Source organism: Temnothorax americanus, unplaced genomic scaffold (genome assembly GCF_048541705.1).
Source record: "Temnothorax americanus isolate GAGA-0224 unplaced genomic scaffold, ASM4854170v1 Scaffold13, whole genome shotgun sequence".
Classification (NCBI taxonomy): domain Eukaryota; kingdom Metazoa; phylum Arthropoda; class Insecta; order Hymenoptera; family Formicidae; genus Temnothorax; species Temnothorax americanus.
Window position 1 is genome coordinate 1,131,272 of NW_027509264.1, and position 14,744 is coordinate 1,146,015.

General features: G+C 46.8%; 1 protein-coding gene across 1 annotated transcript in view; it reads right to left on the bottom strand.

Moving 5' to 3' along the window:
* Positions 1–6,477, bottom strand: part of LOC143893827 (uncharacterized) — a 62,079-nt gene extending 55,602 nt beyond the window's left edge. Inside the window, exon 1 of the mRNA XM_077399563.1 lies at positions 3,582–6,477. The gene's annotated coding sequence lies outside the window, so the exon portion shown is untranslated. The remainder of the gene's footprint in view (positions 1–3,581) is intronic.
* Between the last annotated feature and the right edge of the window lie 8,267 nt (positions 6,478–14,744).

Here is a 14,744-nt window from a genome sequence, read left to right on the forward strand (position 1 = left end):
TATCGGACAAGCCGTTATCGAGCACACGCATTCCCCAGATAAAAGACAAAAACATTCTCCGCCTCTCCTTCTGCGTCCTGACACAGGACGTGGCGCCCGCGTGGGCGTCGCGAAAGAATACAGGTGCGTCTGTCTCGATAGGACATAGGATGTCTCTATTGAAAAGCACCGTTCGTTACTCCGCGTAGGATCGTTTCTCGATGGGAACAACGAGGAGGCGCGTGTACGACGTGGGCTTGACGTATATCTCCATCGAGGCATTTGTCATCGGGTCCGCGAGATCGATGTTCCTCGCGAGCGACAGCGACGTCGAAAAAATTAATGACTGGCGAATAAATGGCCGCGTGAGCGACGATAACGAGAATTCCCATCGATTACTCAGCGGACAACTCCTTTTGCGGCGTCGTCCAGCCGCGCACATAAATTTTGTACGTACGACGCCGCGCGGTACGATTTCGTCCAACGTATCCCTTCTCGCGAAGATCGCGCTCGAGCAGTCGCGAACAGTGCGCGGCTGAAAATAGTCGTTATTTGTACGACGACAGTCAGTGGGCAGGATCCCTTTTTCCCGTTTCTTACGCTCTACCGCCCTAGCCACCCTTAGATCCGCCACGACGTATCTGCTACGTTTCAAATGTCCCGACAGTATCTCCGGCGCGGCATCCGCGCCTATAAACACGTACGGAAATATACTCCACTCTCCCCGCAGCGCGGTTGCCCATTCAGGCAGCCCGTAGTGGTTAGTTTCATTCACAGCTAATCCCCACCCCCGTGAATTCCGCGCGTTTAATATACGCGTGCATGTTTTCGGGCGTGCGGACGGACGTGGTTAAACAAACTATCTGTACTTAGGTCCCTTACGGGGATTCGATTAACGGCGTCAAATTTTACCGATAAAACTTTCTGTTTTATCATTGTGTCATTTAACGAAGGCCATCAATCGAGGATAACGCCCCAATCGGCGCTCCAACTTGCAACGATAAAATTCTTGTCGCTTCAAAAAAAAGATGAAAAAACACGACGTGCACTCCAATTATAACGCGATTGAGTAGATTGTAGCGCGAATCGCGCGTTGATTGCCTCGGATGACTTCGTTATCTCTTCTCACGTGCAATTATATTTATATACATTTCCCACCTATCTTTCCGCATCGAGCTTATATGCACAATATCGCACAATTCCAGCCAGATACCTCGAGAACTTCTTTGAATACAATATATACGTATGTCGAGTAATTAGATATAAATCTGAGCTTGAGATATATATAACTCCGCATTTATCTCAAACTTAGATGCGATCCTCTGATATTATTCTTTTACTAGTATTATTCCCTCGCGTATAAAGTAGATACGCGTGTATGTGAACGATACGTTGAAATAAATCATAATGAGTCGCTGAGCTCGATTCACTTTCAAGTCCCGTTAATCCGTCGTTATTTTAACTATCGAAGATAGTTTAAATGAAGATAGTTAAAATAACGATGGATTAACGGGACTTGAAAGTGAATCAAGCTCAGTGACTTACTCATTATGACATATATATGACGTATCTACTTTATACGAAACAGTAACACCAGTTTATAGAAGTGAGACGAGCGACGTGTCACTGCTCATGCGAGCAGTTAAAAATCTCTGAAAGCCGCTATTGACACGTGGTAACATATTGCGGGAAAAATGCGTCGTTCATCGCGATCTCGATCGCGATTCTCGTCGGATGATGCTCACCGGAGTCGACGTCCAGACGTGCGCGCATGTCGGATGTGCACTTCATTGCACACTCCGTGTAGCCGTTTTGCCCGTCTCTCGCGGGCATCATGCCTAGATGTACGTACGCGATATATAGAAGGGAACTAATCGAGGCTCGTGCAACACGTGCACGCGCATAGAGGCGGACCGCTGCACGCTCGGCGTCGCGCGCTAAAACCAATAGTAAAATGCGACTTGATAGATGGTCGTCATTTGCGTCGCGGACAGCGGCGATTAATAAACCGATCTCTCGCAGAAGCGGCAAGTGGCTGATACGTCGCTTTATGAAGGATGAAAGGATACAGCACGGTACCACGTGCGCTTTGATCCTTTCGTATTGAAAGACCGTAACGACGTGACGACGATAGAAATGTGGCGAGCCGATAGCACGAAGCTATGACGCGTAGTAAGCTCGTTGACTATATTTCGCGAGAGAGGATGTAAGAAAGAGCGTTACCTCAGGGTAAGACGATTTTACTTCATTCCGTGAAGATCGACGCGGGTGCAGGCAAGTGGGAGGAGGGACCGCCGAGATCGCTCAGAGCGTTAATAAATCGACGGTCGCGCGCCATGCAATCAAATCCGCCGCGATCGGCCTCTGCAATCTGCGCGTACGCGTACGTGAAATCGAGAATAAAGGGGGAGGAGGTGTATGAAGGTGGGGGGACTGGGAAGCTGCCGAAATTACAGCCATTATCGCGATACAGGTGAGAACCGACCGATGTTTGCTTAACCCGATCGGAAATCGACGAGAGGTCGAACACGATCTCCTCCCCCGATTCCGCGTACCGATTCTGACCGGGGAAAGGAGTAAAGAGCAAACACAAGAAGAGCGTTGTTCACCCCGAAAGATGGGCGGACTGCGCCGTTTAACCCGCGAGTTAACGGGGCGTATCCCGCGAAACGGTGCAACCACGATTTACGATCTCACGTTTCACGCTCGCTTCGTCTGTACAAGGTGATTTCACTCAATCGCATTCTCTTTTACAATTTTAGATTAATACTATAAATAATTAAAATTGAAAAAAATGATAAAGTCGATCATCATTTATGGTGAATATATTCATAAATAATATCAACTGTTAGAAGTTTATTATAGCAATCTATTGTTGAACAGAAATGTGTACAGTTCTATGGATACACCTCGTATATTGCTCTCTGTATCTTCCTCTCTCTTTCTTCCTCATATCTTTAGCGACTTTTCCTCTCAATCCCTCGGTTCTTTCATTTTCGTTCGACCGCGCACGCGGATTATTTCGCGCAATAGTATTACACGATTGATCATCGTCGAAATGTGTGCGGCGCGGCAACGGGCACGCGTTGAGGTTGAACATTTTCCTTCAAATTGTTTGCGCACGGCCGATGACGTCGAGATAAAGCCTCTCACGCACGCGTCCGCAAGGATATCGCGTTTCCCGCGTTTTTTTCCTCCGTTTTTTCCCTTATCTATCTAAGACTAGTTACCTCGGAGTCTCGTTCCTAGCTCGTATTATTATATATACTTGATTATGTTAATTTCGAACACGCGGCGTAGAAAAAAAATTAACGGCGCGACTCGGTGGCCGCGACTGCGGTCAATCATTAAATTATCCTGTCAACGATTCTGCAAACCCGGCGGGGTGAATAATTACCGCGAAATATTTTCACTCAGCTGTGAGAATAAATGCAGATCGATCTATTACTCCATTCTTAATTTATACAATAATCAATAAAAATATATTGCCTCTCTTGAGTTCACATGTCGGATACGTGTTACATTCGAGAATATTCGGATTAAATATGCAAACATTTTACGTCGTATTTAACGTTTATGCGGAATTTCTTGTAAACACTCACCAGGAAGTAACGTAGGGACTCCGGCGTGGCTGCAACTCAAAGTCTATCAAAGTGTCCAGTTTCTGCGGTATCACGAACGCGCGTTAAGTTTTCCTCTAACTCTTTCCTTATGGGGACTCTCACGATCTTACAGAATTCTTGATCGAAGATCTTGAACGATTAGACGTAGCGATCAAGGATATTTGCGAGCGGTTCGTGTGAGGCAAAAAAAAGAGCGGGAAGTCGCGCAAGTCACGTATATACACTCCTCGATATATTATTGTCGACGGGTTTGTGCGTTCGAGATCTAAGCAAATGGATGATTCTCAACTGTATGAGCTATCGAACGTAACGGTATACCGGACGTTTCGCGCGTTCGCCCAAAGAAATATCACTCGATCCTCTTCCTCGTCGTGACGCCGGGCAAACTGATGAAAAAATTTGTTTCACCTTGAACCCCCCAATGACACTTTCGCCGTTCTCAAATCTCGCACGACCTCCATTCACTCTTGACGTAAGTCTAAATTGCCACTCTCACGTTGCATCGACGCGATATCCCTCGTCGGAACGCATAATAATCGCGTGGCCGTTCTTCCGAGCTTCCGAGAAAATCGCAGATGGACGACCGTGAACTTCCCCGAATCGCATGGGTCGCGAAAGAAATCGGCAGAAGCCCGTTGGACGAATTTCAAAGGCGAGACGCGGCGGGGTTCTCTCGCATGGCACACTTCTACACACGCGAGAACGCGTGTAACGTTACGCAAATACAGGCGACACGTAGGTACAGACGCACGTTTAATCGTGAAATAGACACGTTGACACCATCCGGGCACCGAGAGTGAAGATCCGTGTCGGAGTCGCGAAGCACTTGGTTTCTCACCGCGGTAACGAGAGGCGGGAAGAAGATCGTGTAGGTGAAGGAGGCGCAACAGGCGTATTATCTCGGAGTGTAAACGCGCTTCTCGCTCGTTCTTGCCTCTAGTTTCCGTTCCTTCGGAGAGAGAAAACCGCGAGACGCATAATTTGCGTGGATTACCACCGAGATATACGATGGTCCCGATCAAGAAAAGGACTGTACTTCAGTACGTCACTTTCTTTCCGATCAGGCTCGGCATTGATGCCCTCCGGCTTTAACAACGCGCCAAACGGGGGGTCTTAAGCGTTGTCCTCCCGTAATTATATTCTATTCTATTCTCCGCCAGTGAAATGACGAATTGTTGCGGTCGCAACTCGTAACTGCCGCTACGTTCCACGCGCTATCTCCACGCTCTCGGCGATAAAATGAACGATTGCCGATCGCGCGACGATGCTACGTCGACGCCCAGCGTGTCGTTGGCACAACACCGTGTCGAGAGACGATCGATGGTGTTCGATTACTCCTTTTCATCGTTGGAAGTATTTCTCGCGATGTTTCCGCCGGGCTCTTCGCGCCGATTTCTTCCACAAAACCAGTCAATCGCGAACCTCGTCGGAGAAATCGTCGTCGTTTCGGAAATAGGACAGGATTTTCTCGATCGGCGTGATGGACACGTGTCTCGCGGCTGTGTTGTTCTGTTTTTCTACTTTTCCCCGGCCGCGCACGGAGAAAGACGGGATCTCGCTGGCGCCGCTGCTCGGCGTTCTGTTCACTTCCTCCCGCGAGAAAACCACCTCTTGGTCGCTCGGCGCTCGTTTACGTAATCATGCCAAAAAGCGTTCGTCTCCCTCGCGTTGTCGCGGTTCGGTGTACAACAGCAGCAGTGCGCTAACGCGTTAATATACGTATGCATACGGAAAAACGACCGTCGCACCGTTCAGCACCGTTCGAGACGTCAAACTGGTACCGTAAACGCAAACGACATGAACTCGATAAATACGACGCGTGCCACTTCACAACTTCTACAAACGTTGTCCGCCGTTAGATCAGAATTTCTTAAAACGAGAACTGGTACTATCCCTTCGATTATCCCTGACACTCTATTCGACCGCGGTCACTTTCACGAACTTCTTTTTTTGTCGTTTTCGCTCAGCGGAAAATCACTGCTACCTTTCAAACGAATCGTCGGCGCGGACGAGCGACTCGGAATTCGACACGTCGTGAAATCGGAACCGATACTCGTTGTAATACGTCCTCGACGATAAGAGAACGGCGGCACTCGCGCGGAAATCGGGAATAGCACTGACTCGCTTCGGTCGAAGCGACACGGCGATAGGCAACAAGGTCCTCCCGCTGCGTGCCACCGCGCGCAGCGGCGATTTCTCGGGGGACGCGAGTGTCGCGAACGTCGGCAGGGTGAGAGTTACTTTGGCCAGACGATCCCTTGGTCACTGACGCCCTTTAGACGCGCAATGAACTCCCTTCGGATAAATCCGACGGAAGAAGCGGCGGAATACCCAGGGTGATCAACTTCGTGAAAATCTTCCGTAGCGACACGGATTTCGCGCCTCGATCGAGCGACCGCTCACCGATCGTTTCTCGATGCGACAGCGACAATCTTCCAAGCCGATCGCTACGTCCGCAACGTTCGGCGATGCGTCTCGCCTGCTGCTCCGCTCGGGATGAGTCGCGGCGCTTGCCGCTCGTCCCCGCACGCGCCGGGGTGGCGACTCGGCGATCGACGATGTGTACTCCTGCGATCGTGACCAGGTCGACGGGACGACGCATGGCCATACGGCAGAGACACCGTGAGAACACCGGCGACGACCGTCGCTGACTGGCGGCTGGCGAGTCAGGCGAGTGGCGGCGCGGCGCGAGCGCGAGCGTGAGCGAGTGCGTTGTGGCTTGCGCGCGTTGCGAGTGCGATGTGCGCTCAGCGCTGCTGGCCGCGCGCGTTGCGTGCTCCGTCAGCTCCGTGCTCTCTCTCTCGCCGGCTCTCGCTACGGCGCGACACGAGCGCATCGGCATCAGTCGGCTCCTCTCACAAACCGCCGGCACCACCACCAGACAGAACCCCAAAGCCCGGCACGTCGCATGCTCCCACTCTCCCCGCACCGCGAGCACCGTCTTTCCCCACCATCGCGTCGGGATGCCGGCATCCCCGGTGCCGACGACGGGAATCTCACCGGCACGCGAATAACAAGCGAGTTTTTTCGGCTGGTCTCTGCGACCCGCGTTCACCCTTTCGATCCCGAGGTAGCTTCTCGCTCTCGCGCGAAAGTGCGACGCGACGCTCTGCAGGCTTCCTAATAGTCCGATTATATATATTCATAATTTATATAGTTACTAAGTTTGAGCAATGATAACTGTAACTGATTTGCTGTCAAAAATTTTAACGACGACGTTGAATATTTATTTGTTCTATCTGCGTTACGATACGAGAATATTTTCAAATAAGCAATAATCTGAGTATTTTATCGCCTCTACTCGCATATCCAAGTGAAGTATCACTTATATTGATGAACAAAATTGGCACGATAAGTAATTCTGTAAAATCATGTTTTTCTATCTTTTTATCTCGACCGAAGCGATTTTAGGTATTTATTGTAAATAATGCACAATATAAAATGTAAAACATATGTTTATCGATGATAATACTTTCCTTCACTGGCGATCATACCGTCATTACTTCCCATTACTACCCGATATATCGAAAGCGCTTGTATATAGAAAGCGTAACGCGATTTCTCATCCCCAAAATTATTACACTATGTTCCAATAATCCACGAGGTCCAAAACAGGGAGGTTTGTTTTCGCATCAACCTAACGTGTATCTTTTAAACACTGGTTGATCCTCGTACCGGGCCACCGAATTACCTTCGCACATCGATTATTCGCGATAACATCGACGCGCTCGCGGGTATATCTCGCACCTTCGAATCCGCCGTTTATCGCGTCGATAACATTTCGACACACATATGTAAACTAACGCGACACTCCAACACGTCTCGCGATTTCGTGTTTTCCTAGCACGGGAACCGCCAAGTTCGACGCGGTCCGAGCGAGCGGATGGGATGCGATGCACCTGTGGATACACGATGCACAACACCCAGGGCTCCGCGCATAAAATACCGCCCCACTCTTGGCGTGGTGGTGAACGACGTCAGCGTCAGGCCAATCTCCGGCTCCGGCCACGCGAACCGTCTTAAACTACTTATTTCTTCGCGAGATCCGCTTGTCTCGATCCTGAAACCGAGATCTCGCTCTCTCGCTCGCGCGCTCGCTAAAAATACCGCGAAAGATTGCTACGTAGAGGCACGCAAATTACCGGTCTGCGCTTAATTGCGGCGAAATTACGCGAGATTTAATTTTCGTTAAACTCGACCCACGTTTAGTCCACGTCCCTCGAAAGCTGACACTCACCGCTCACTGTTAAGAGGTCTATCTACTAAGCACGTATAACGTGGACGTGTCAGTTGATGATTGTCAAGGGATATTGTCGAGGGATATTGTCAGATAATTATATTCTATCGCACAACGTATTTGTCTTTTTATTTTTACGAAAGAAGCATGTAATATTTCATATTCTCAACGAAAATGTTAAAGCTGCCAGAATCTACGGATAGAGTCTTGTAACTCGCAAAGGTCGAGAACATTAAAATGATTGGCTATCGCTCGCTTATCTCCTCTCAGGAACTGCTGTAAGAGATTGGCGTAATCTCCATTGGCGCATCTATAAAAATTATCACTGTTGTTCGGCGTGTTAGACCCTCGTTGAAAGCCAAGATATATTTGCGTCCTACGAACTGATTTACGCGCATTTGCTTCTGGAATTATGACGGTCCTTAGCGCGGATAAACGTGAATAAAAACTCGAAAGCGTCGTCTTCGGAGCAACCGCTAAGTATCCCTGCAAATTTAAGGCCGCAAAGACGGTGCGAGAAAGGACATAACAAAATGAGTCGTAAAATATGACACTGCCCGAAGCGCTTCCTTCCTATATGTCTGCGCGCGCGCGATCGATCTTGCCCGGTATTACGGGGTCCCTTATCTCATCTTTGGAACTCGTTTAAGACCCGTTTCGGCACCTCAGTTCTCCCCATTGCGTCCGCTTCAATTACCGACGCTGCTCTTGTTCCAAGAACGGGCACGTCCACCGCGGAATTTACGGGGTCCTGCCAATTTTACTCCTGCGCTTTTGCCCCAAATCAACCGAGCCTCAAAGGCATTCTGACGTAATATGCAACGACACGGACGTCACATTTCGAAAATGCCATCTCATTTTATAAAGAAAAGGGCGCCGGTAATTCTTACAGCACGGAAAAAGGAAACTTGTATATATATATATATATATATATATATATATATATATATAATAACAACTTAAAAACTCTAAGCTTCTCTTTTCTGATTCTTGAACTATACCTTGAAACGTACCTAAATGCGATAAGATGTTGCGTTACAGCGTTCGATTTAACCCGCAGGTATCTCCGCCAACAACCGGGGGATCTATTCCCTACATCGTGCGAAAGAGCGGCTCGAGGATCGAAGGCGAGGCTAGCCGCGATTCGTGACTTTCGCGTGTTAATTTGGCAAGGGTTTGCGTGCCGCCTGTATACTTAGCCGCGTAGATAGGCATGCACTTAACACCTGTGAGTCCGCGCGACTCGCGATAAGTATACGCTCGCCGGTTGGCCGCTCACGAACGGCGCAGTAGACGCGGATATCTCGTGCGAAAGAGAGGCGTGTATATTATCCATCCCAGCGGAAAAAGCGGCGGCGGGTTCCGCGCCCCGAGTTCGACAGGGTGTTAAGTTCACGAGCCGCGTTAAAGCACCGGATGTTTCGCGATGCGTGCACGGCCTAGCTCGACCGCTGGCCCAGCCAGCGTGGAGTTACGAACGTTAACGCGCACGTGTGACGTAAAGCTAAACGAAATATGCGAATCAAATCTCTCGAGGTCTTGGAAACTCGTGATTCGAGGACAACGACCGGAATCGACTCGATCCTACGATTTTCGACATCGCCCGCAGAAAGTCTACATTAAAACACTTTTATTTTACAAAGATTTATTATTCGATTAATTTGTAGTTTGATAATGTAAAAATTATTATTTTTATACGCTAGTATCAAATAATTAAGCAAATTATTAAGTCTTAAATTAAGAAAACATGCAGAAAATGAAATACAATCATTGATATAAATATCGCCATTTTCGATCATCGATGGGATTTAATGCCATATCGATCTCTCTGTTTATTTATTAAACTTATGTACATAATTATATAATTTTGAAAACTGATATAGAAGAGTGTAGAATTAGGAGTCATCATTGATACATGCAGGAGCGAGTCTGAAAAACAACGACAACTATGTGGCACTCGGCCCTTGCACATTGATATGCGCTGCAATCGCGTTCCAACCGTTGCATATTGACGAAAACACGTGACCATGCGTAGAAATTTTCGTTTCTCGGCCTTCGCCGTTGTCCACGAAACTGTCGAACCATGAATATTCACGAAACGCACCATGATGACTGCGTATAACATTCGTGCATCACGTACGAAGAGCGAATCATCGTGCTGATGATAACGCTCATGCGCCATGTCGTCTCTGGACTCGAGGCCTCGAGGTGTTTGTTGTTCGCGACGCTATCCGCGTATAGATATCTTATTTATTGTGGCATTTTTTTTGAGATATTCAATAGCTACCAAATAAAAATAACGATACCCTATTCTCTATACAAGACGAACAGTTGCGAAGACGAAAATCGGCGAAATCTCGTTCTCTCTTTCTCTAACGCGATAAAATCCGATAGCGACTATCATGCCGATATACTGTCTAAGATCGTGGATCACGGGACAGATAAAAATCTACGTAAACACAAACTCAATACTAGTGCTAGTAAAACGATCGGCCCCCGCGTGTTACGTATGTACATCCCACATTATTTACGATAAGTGGCGCATATTTAAAACGCGAGGAATTTCGTCGGCGATAAGATTCCTTCTCGTCTTACATTGTATAAACAGACTGATCGATCGATTGTCTCGAGTCCTGCGCTCGCGGCAATTCTCACCGACGAAAAACTGCTCATAAAGATATGAGAGTATACATATAAGAGTATCGATCTGAAAGCGACTTCATTAATTACTGTTGATCGAACTAAGAATTAGTAAAAATAGAATGCATCGTGCATATTGCATACGTCAGGAATCCACTATACAGTGGATGAACTCTCTTACCTGCTCCTTATTTACGCAAGGCGCAAATTAAAATCGGAGATGATCGTTTTGATACGCCAATGAAAGGTTACGCTTACAATGTGAAATCTGATCGTACGCACAACAGAAACATGCCGGTTGCATATTTCAGACGTCATAATTAAAGATTTTAACTGCCACGGCGCGGCGGTTGAAATACCATCAGCCTTAGGCATATAGTCTTTTTTCAACAAGAAGACAATTTCTCGAAAATATGACGCACACGTAACTTGATTTATTTCACTGTTTCAATTTAAGTCACCGATTAACATTGCTTTATCTTATTGTAATAATTGTTATTTAATTATGTTGTTAATTAATATTTTTATAATTTTATTGTATACATCATATGAAAATCTTTCGCAACTTTTACGTTTTTGAATAAACGAATAAATGATTTGAAAAAACACGACAGAGTATAAACTTGGCATTGGTTTTCTTATCGAGTTCGATCGCCACGATATTGCACGGTCCTCCTATGCGGCGCCTGCCTATTCTAACTGCAATCTTGCGGTCGGTATTCTCCGCGAGACGCGAGGCAACAACTTATTATTGCCTTTGATGCCGAGCGATTTCCTCGGCCTTCCGACAGACCGATGGAAGCGATGATGAGAGCACCGGGGCTAATTCGCGAAACGGTGTCGGATGCATCATAGAGATCACTCTCGCCTTCTCTCTTCCTCTCTCCCGAGCTCCGAGGAAGAGTCACGCCCTCCTCGTTACCCCGGAGGGGCTGCCGCCTCCCCTTCCTCTATCTCCTCCCGGCGATTATATCTCGGCAAATACCGACCCGGGGAACCCTTTAGCATCGGCCAGGCTGCCGCCTGTGCGCGTAATGCCCTAAAATTAAACAGCCCACGGCGCCGAGGGCGACCTGCTCGTCACCCATCACCATACCCGGTTCTCCTTGCCACGCTGACTCTGGTCTCCGTACAATAAATAAAGATAATCCGAATGTTTTCTTTTCTATGACGGAGAAAGTACCACATAAACGATCGCAGGTCTTTCCGATTTAATTAGAATGAAAGTCAAAAATGTTGTTGTGTCATTGCAACATAAATTTCACATTTTTTACATCAGTTAAATGAAAATCTACTTATAATTGATATGAAACTATTGCAAGATATTCTCAGCGAGACGTCACGTCTGCACTTTCACGATATTTTTCTAGAGAGTTTCTCCTTCAATGAAACATTCGTATAGAGTGATCCCTTATTTTTTTCATCTCCGGGCCATCGAAAAGATAGAAGTCAAGGGGAGACCGCGTTAATAATGTCGAGCTACATTCGCAGACGGCGAACCTCAGCTGCGGCATATCGCGAGCGGACGAAGACGGAATTCAGCTGGCGTTTGCGTGACGATTGTGCGTGGCGCCGGCGTTACAGAAAGGATGCCGCAAAATTAGCGGCGGCAATAAACAACGATCGTCGCCAGTGTGAATTCGCTTAGTCTCGAGCGTCCTGATACACTACCCACGATACACTAGCGCGCATGCAGATTGATCCTTCGCATCGCAAATGATGCATCTAGTTAATGCGACTGTTACAATCAATCCTGCTTTCGAACATGCGAAACGTGTTTGGAAACTTAATTTAAGCATTAGTCGTTATTCATTCGAGAGGTATTTTCCTCATAATTTTCAAATCTTTATTTGATTTAAGATAAATGTATTAATGCCAGGACACGTACCTATGTCTGGACACCTTTATCACTTTAATCTTTAAATAAACGCGAATAAAAATCAAAGAATCAAAGATAAAAATATTTTTCTTGTATTATATTTTTATCTTTGATTTTAATATTTGCGTTATACTTATTTAAAATCTAAAATGACAAAGGTGTCCAGACATATAGGTCTTAAATGTTTCAGTATTGGTACATTTACCTCATATAGAGAAAAATACATATCAAAATCTGGAAATTATTTACTCAACGCATGAAATGCTACTGTACGATTCTAAACAATTAAACATGATATGCGCATTTGAAAATAAATCTCACGATCGGTTGTTCACGTTGGGGTGAAAATGAACGCGATGGAAATTAGCGGCTCTAAGCTTTTCGGCAATAATACGGTAGAAAATTAGAGAAGGCTCCACTATATATATAAACGCCCACCTAATAGCCCGTCAGGGAAGAGCGGCGGTGACAAATTATTAGCCGGAGCATCTGCTAATGCAGATCTCCGTCGCTGTTAAAGCGAGAGCCCGGGACCACCGTTATACACCCGACTGAAGATTTACACCTGCATCTTTCAGATAGCATCTCCGACGCATTGTCGTCCGTCCGATATCCGATATGAGATCGCTTCCCGTGGGACCGTCGCCGTATGCTCGAATTTATAGCGGGCTCCCGCTATTCGGTGGAAAAAAAACTTTCACAACGCGAGAGAGAATTTTGGTAATATACGGAATGCCAACTCGCGGTGTAGCTGCGGAATACCACAAACATTTGTCGCTAAGATCAAAATTTTTGTCGTAACGTCATTGAAAAATCCTAAAAATTACAATTACTTTAGATTATTTTTATTTAATGCGCAGAAACATGTTTGTGTGTGTGATTTTTCGTCAGTTTTATTTGAAACCACTTTCGTTCTTTATTTGAAGAATCTAAACGGAAGATTTCGTAACTCGTAAACCATGTTCGCGATTTCCGTTCCGCGTTGTGGGGTCCCGGCAAGTGTTCAGGTGTTCAGGTACGCGTTACGAGGCGGACGGCTCACCGGAACGGACCGGCGCGGCGGCGATAAATCAGAATCATTAGGGAATTGGCCGCGCCTTTCACGATTCCTAAGTCGCTTCTTGCGGCCGTCACCGAGATTTACGCCCCATAAAAATCTGTATCGCCGCGCGATTACCCAGCTTCTTCTCTCTCTTCCTCTGGCTCCGGTCCAGCCAGCTGCCTCTTTCTTAAGTCGCGCTGAATTACGAAGAGCAATCGGAGAGAAACGTCTTCTTCTTCACCTTTGGCAACCTACCGAAAGGCTCGAGCTGTTTCGCCGACAGCGCAGGTTAACGGTTAGTTGTTAATTTTTATACGATCCGGTCGATTAGTGACGATACGAACCGGAGTTCTTCCTCCCAGCTGCGTCGCATTGTATTGAAATATATCGTTTTTATCAGCTCGTAAATCGCATAATTCGATCGTCGCGTGGGTGCGCCTGCGTACTGGAGCGGAATATCCGCATGGCACCCGTTTGCGAGGTGAACATGACGCCTTGCTGGATGTGCTCCGACCCTCCCGGAGATCTGACTTTCGACAATAAAATTAGAGATGCTAGACTAATTCGAGTAATGCATGCCGCAATTAAGGCTTTCAAAATTTCGTCGAAATCACTCGCCGTGACGGTCAGTCGTCGATCGCAACGGCGATTACCTACGCAAATACAAGTTCTACGTTGACGCTTCACTTGACCCCTTAAGTGAACTCTTGATCCTCTTCCATTACAATGTATATTAACTTCCGCGTTTTTACTACGATCAGTCTGGCGAGAGAAAGAGAGGCATCGCGATTTCGCGATTTCCGTCGGAGTGTTCGTTGCTGAGTGCAAAAAAAATCGCACGATGCGGAGATTTTCATATGGCGCAACACGTTGTGCATAACTTCGGTGATCAAAGTATCGCTCAAAGTCCGCGTTGAATTGAAATCGACTTACGGACTCGAGTACCGATATATCCACGAAATCCAAACATCGTCGCGACGGCTGGATGCTGTCACGAAAACAAGAAAATCATGCAAATATCAACCCCAAAGAAAAAGCCACAGTAACCAGTCTCTCTTTCTTTCGTGCGACGACGGAGGACATTACTTTCGAGGACGATTGGCGCCAGACTGGAGTTAACATCGATTTTTCTTCGGACGCTACTTCGCCGAACGATGAAGTCGATTGCAAATTGAAAGCGTTGAATAAGGCGCGGAACGAACTTCGTGCAGCGAACATAATCAATACGTTTCCGTTTGACTTTTTTTTGAGAATTTCGAGAGAGTAATTCTGCATACCGCGCGGTCGGAAGGGTTGAAACTATAAATAGAATAGCTGCTTTCTCAAAGTGATTTCGTCGGACAT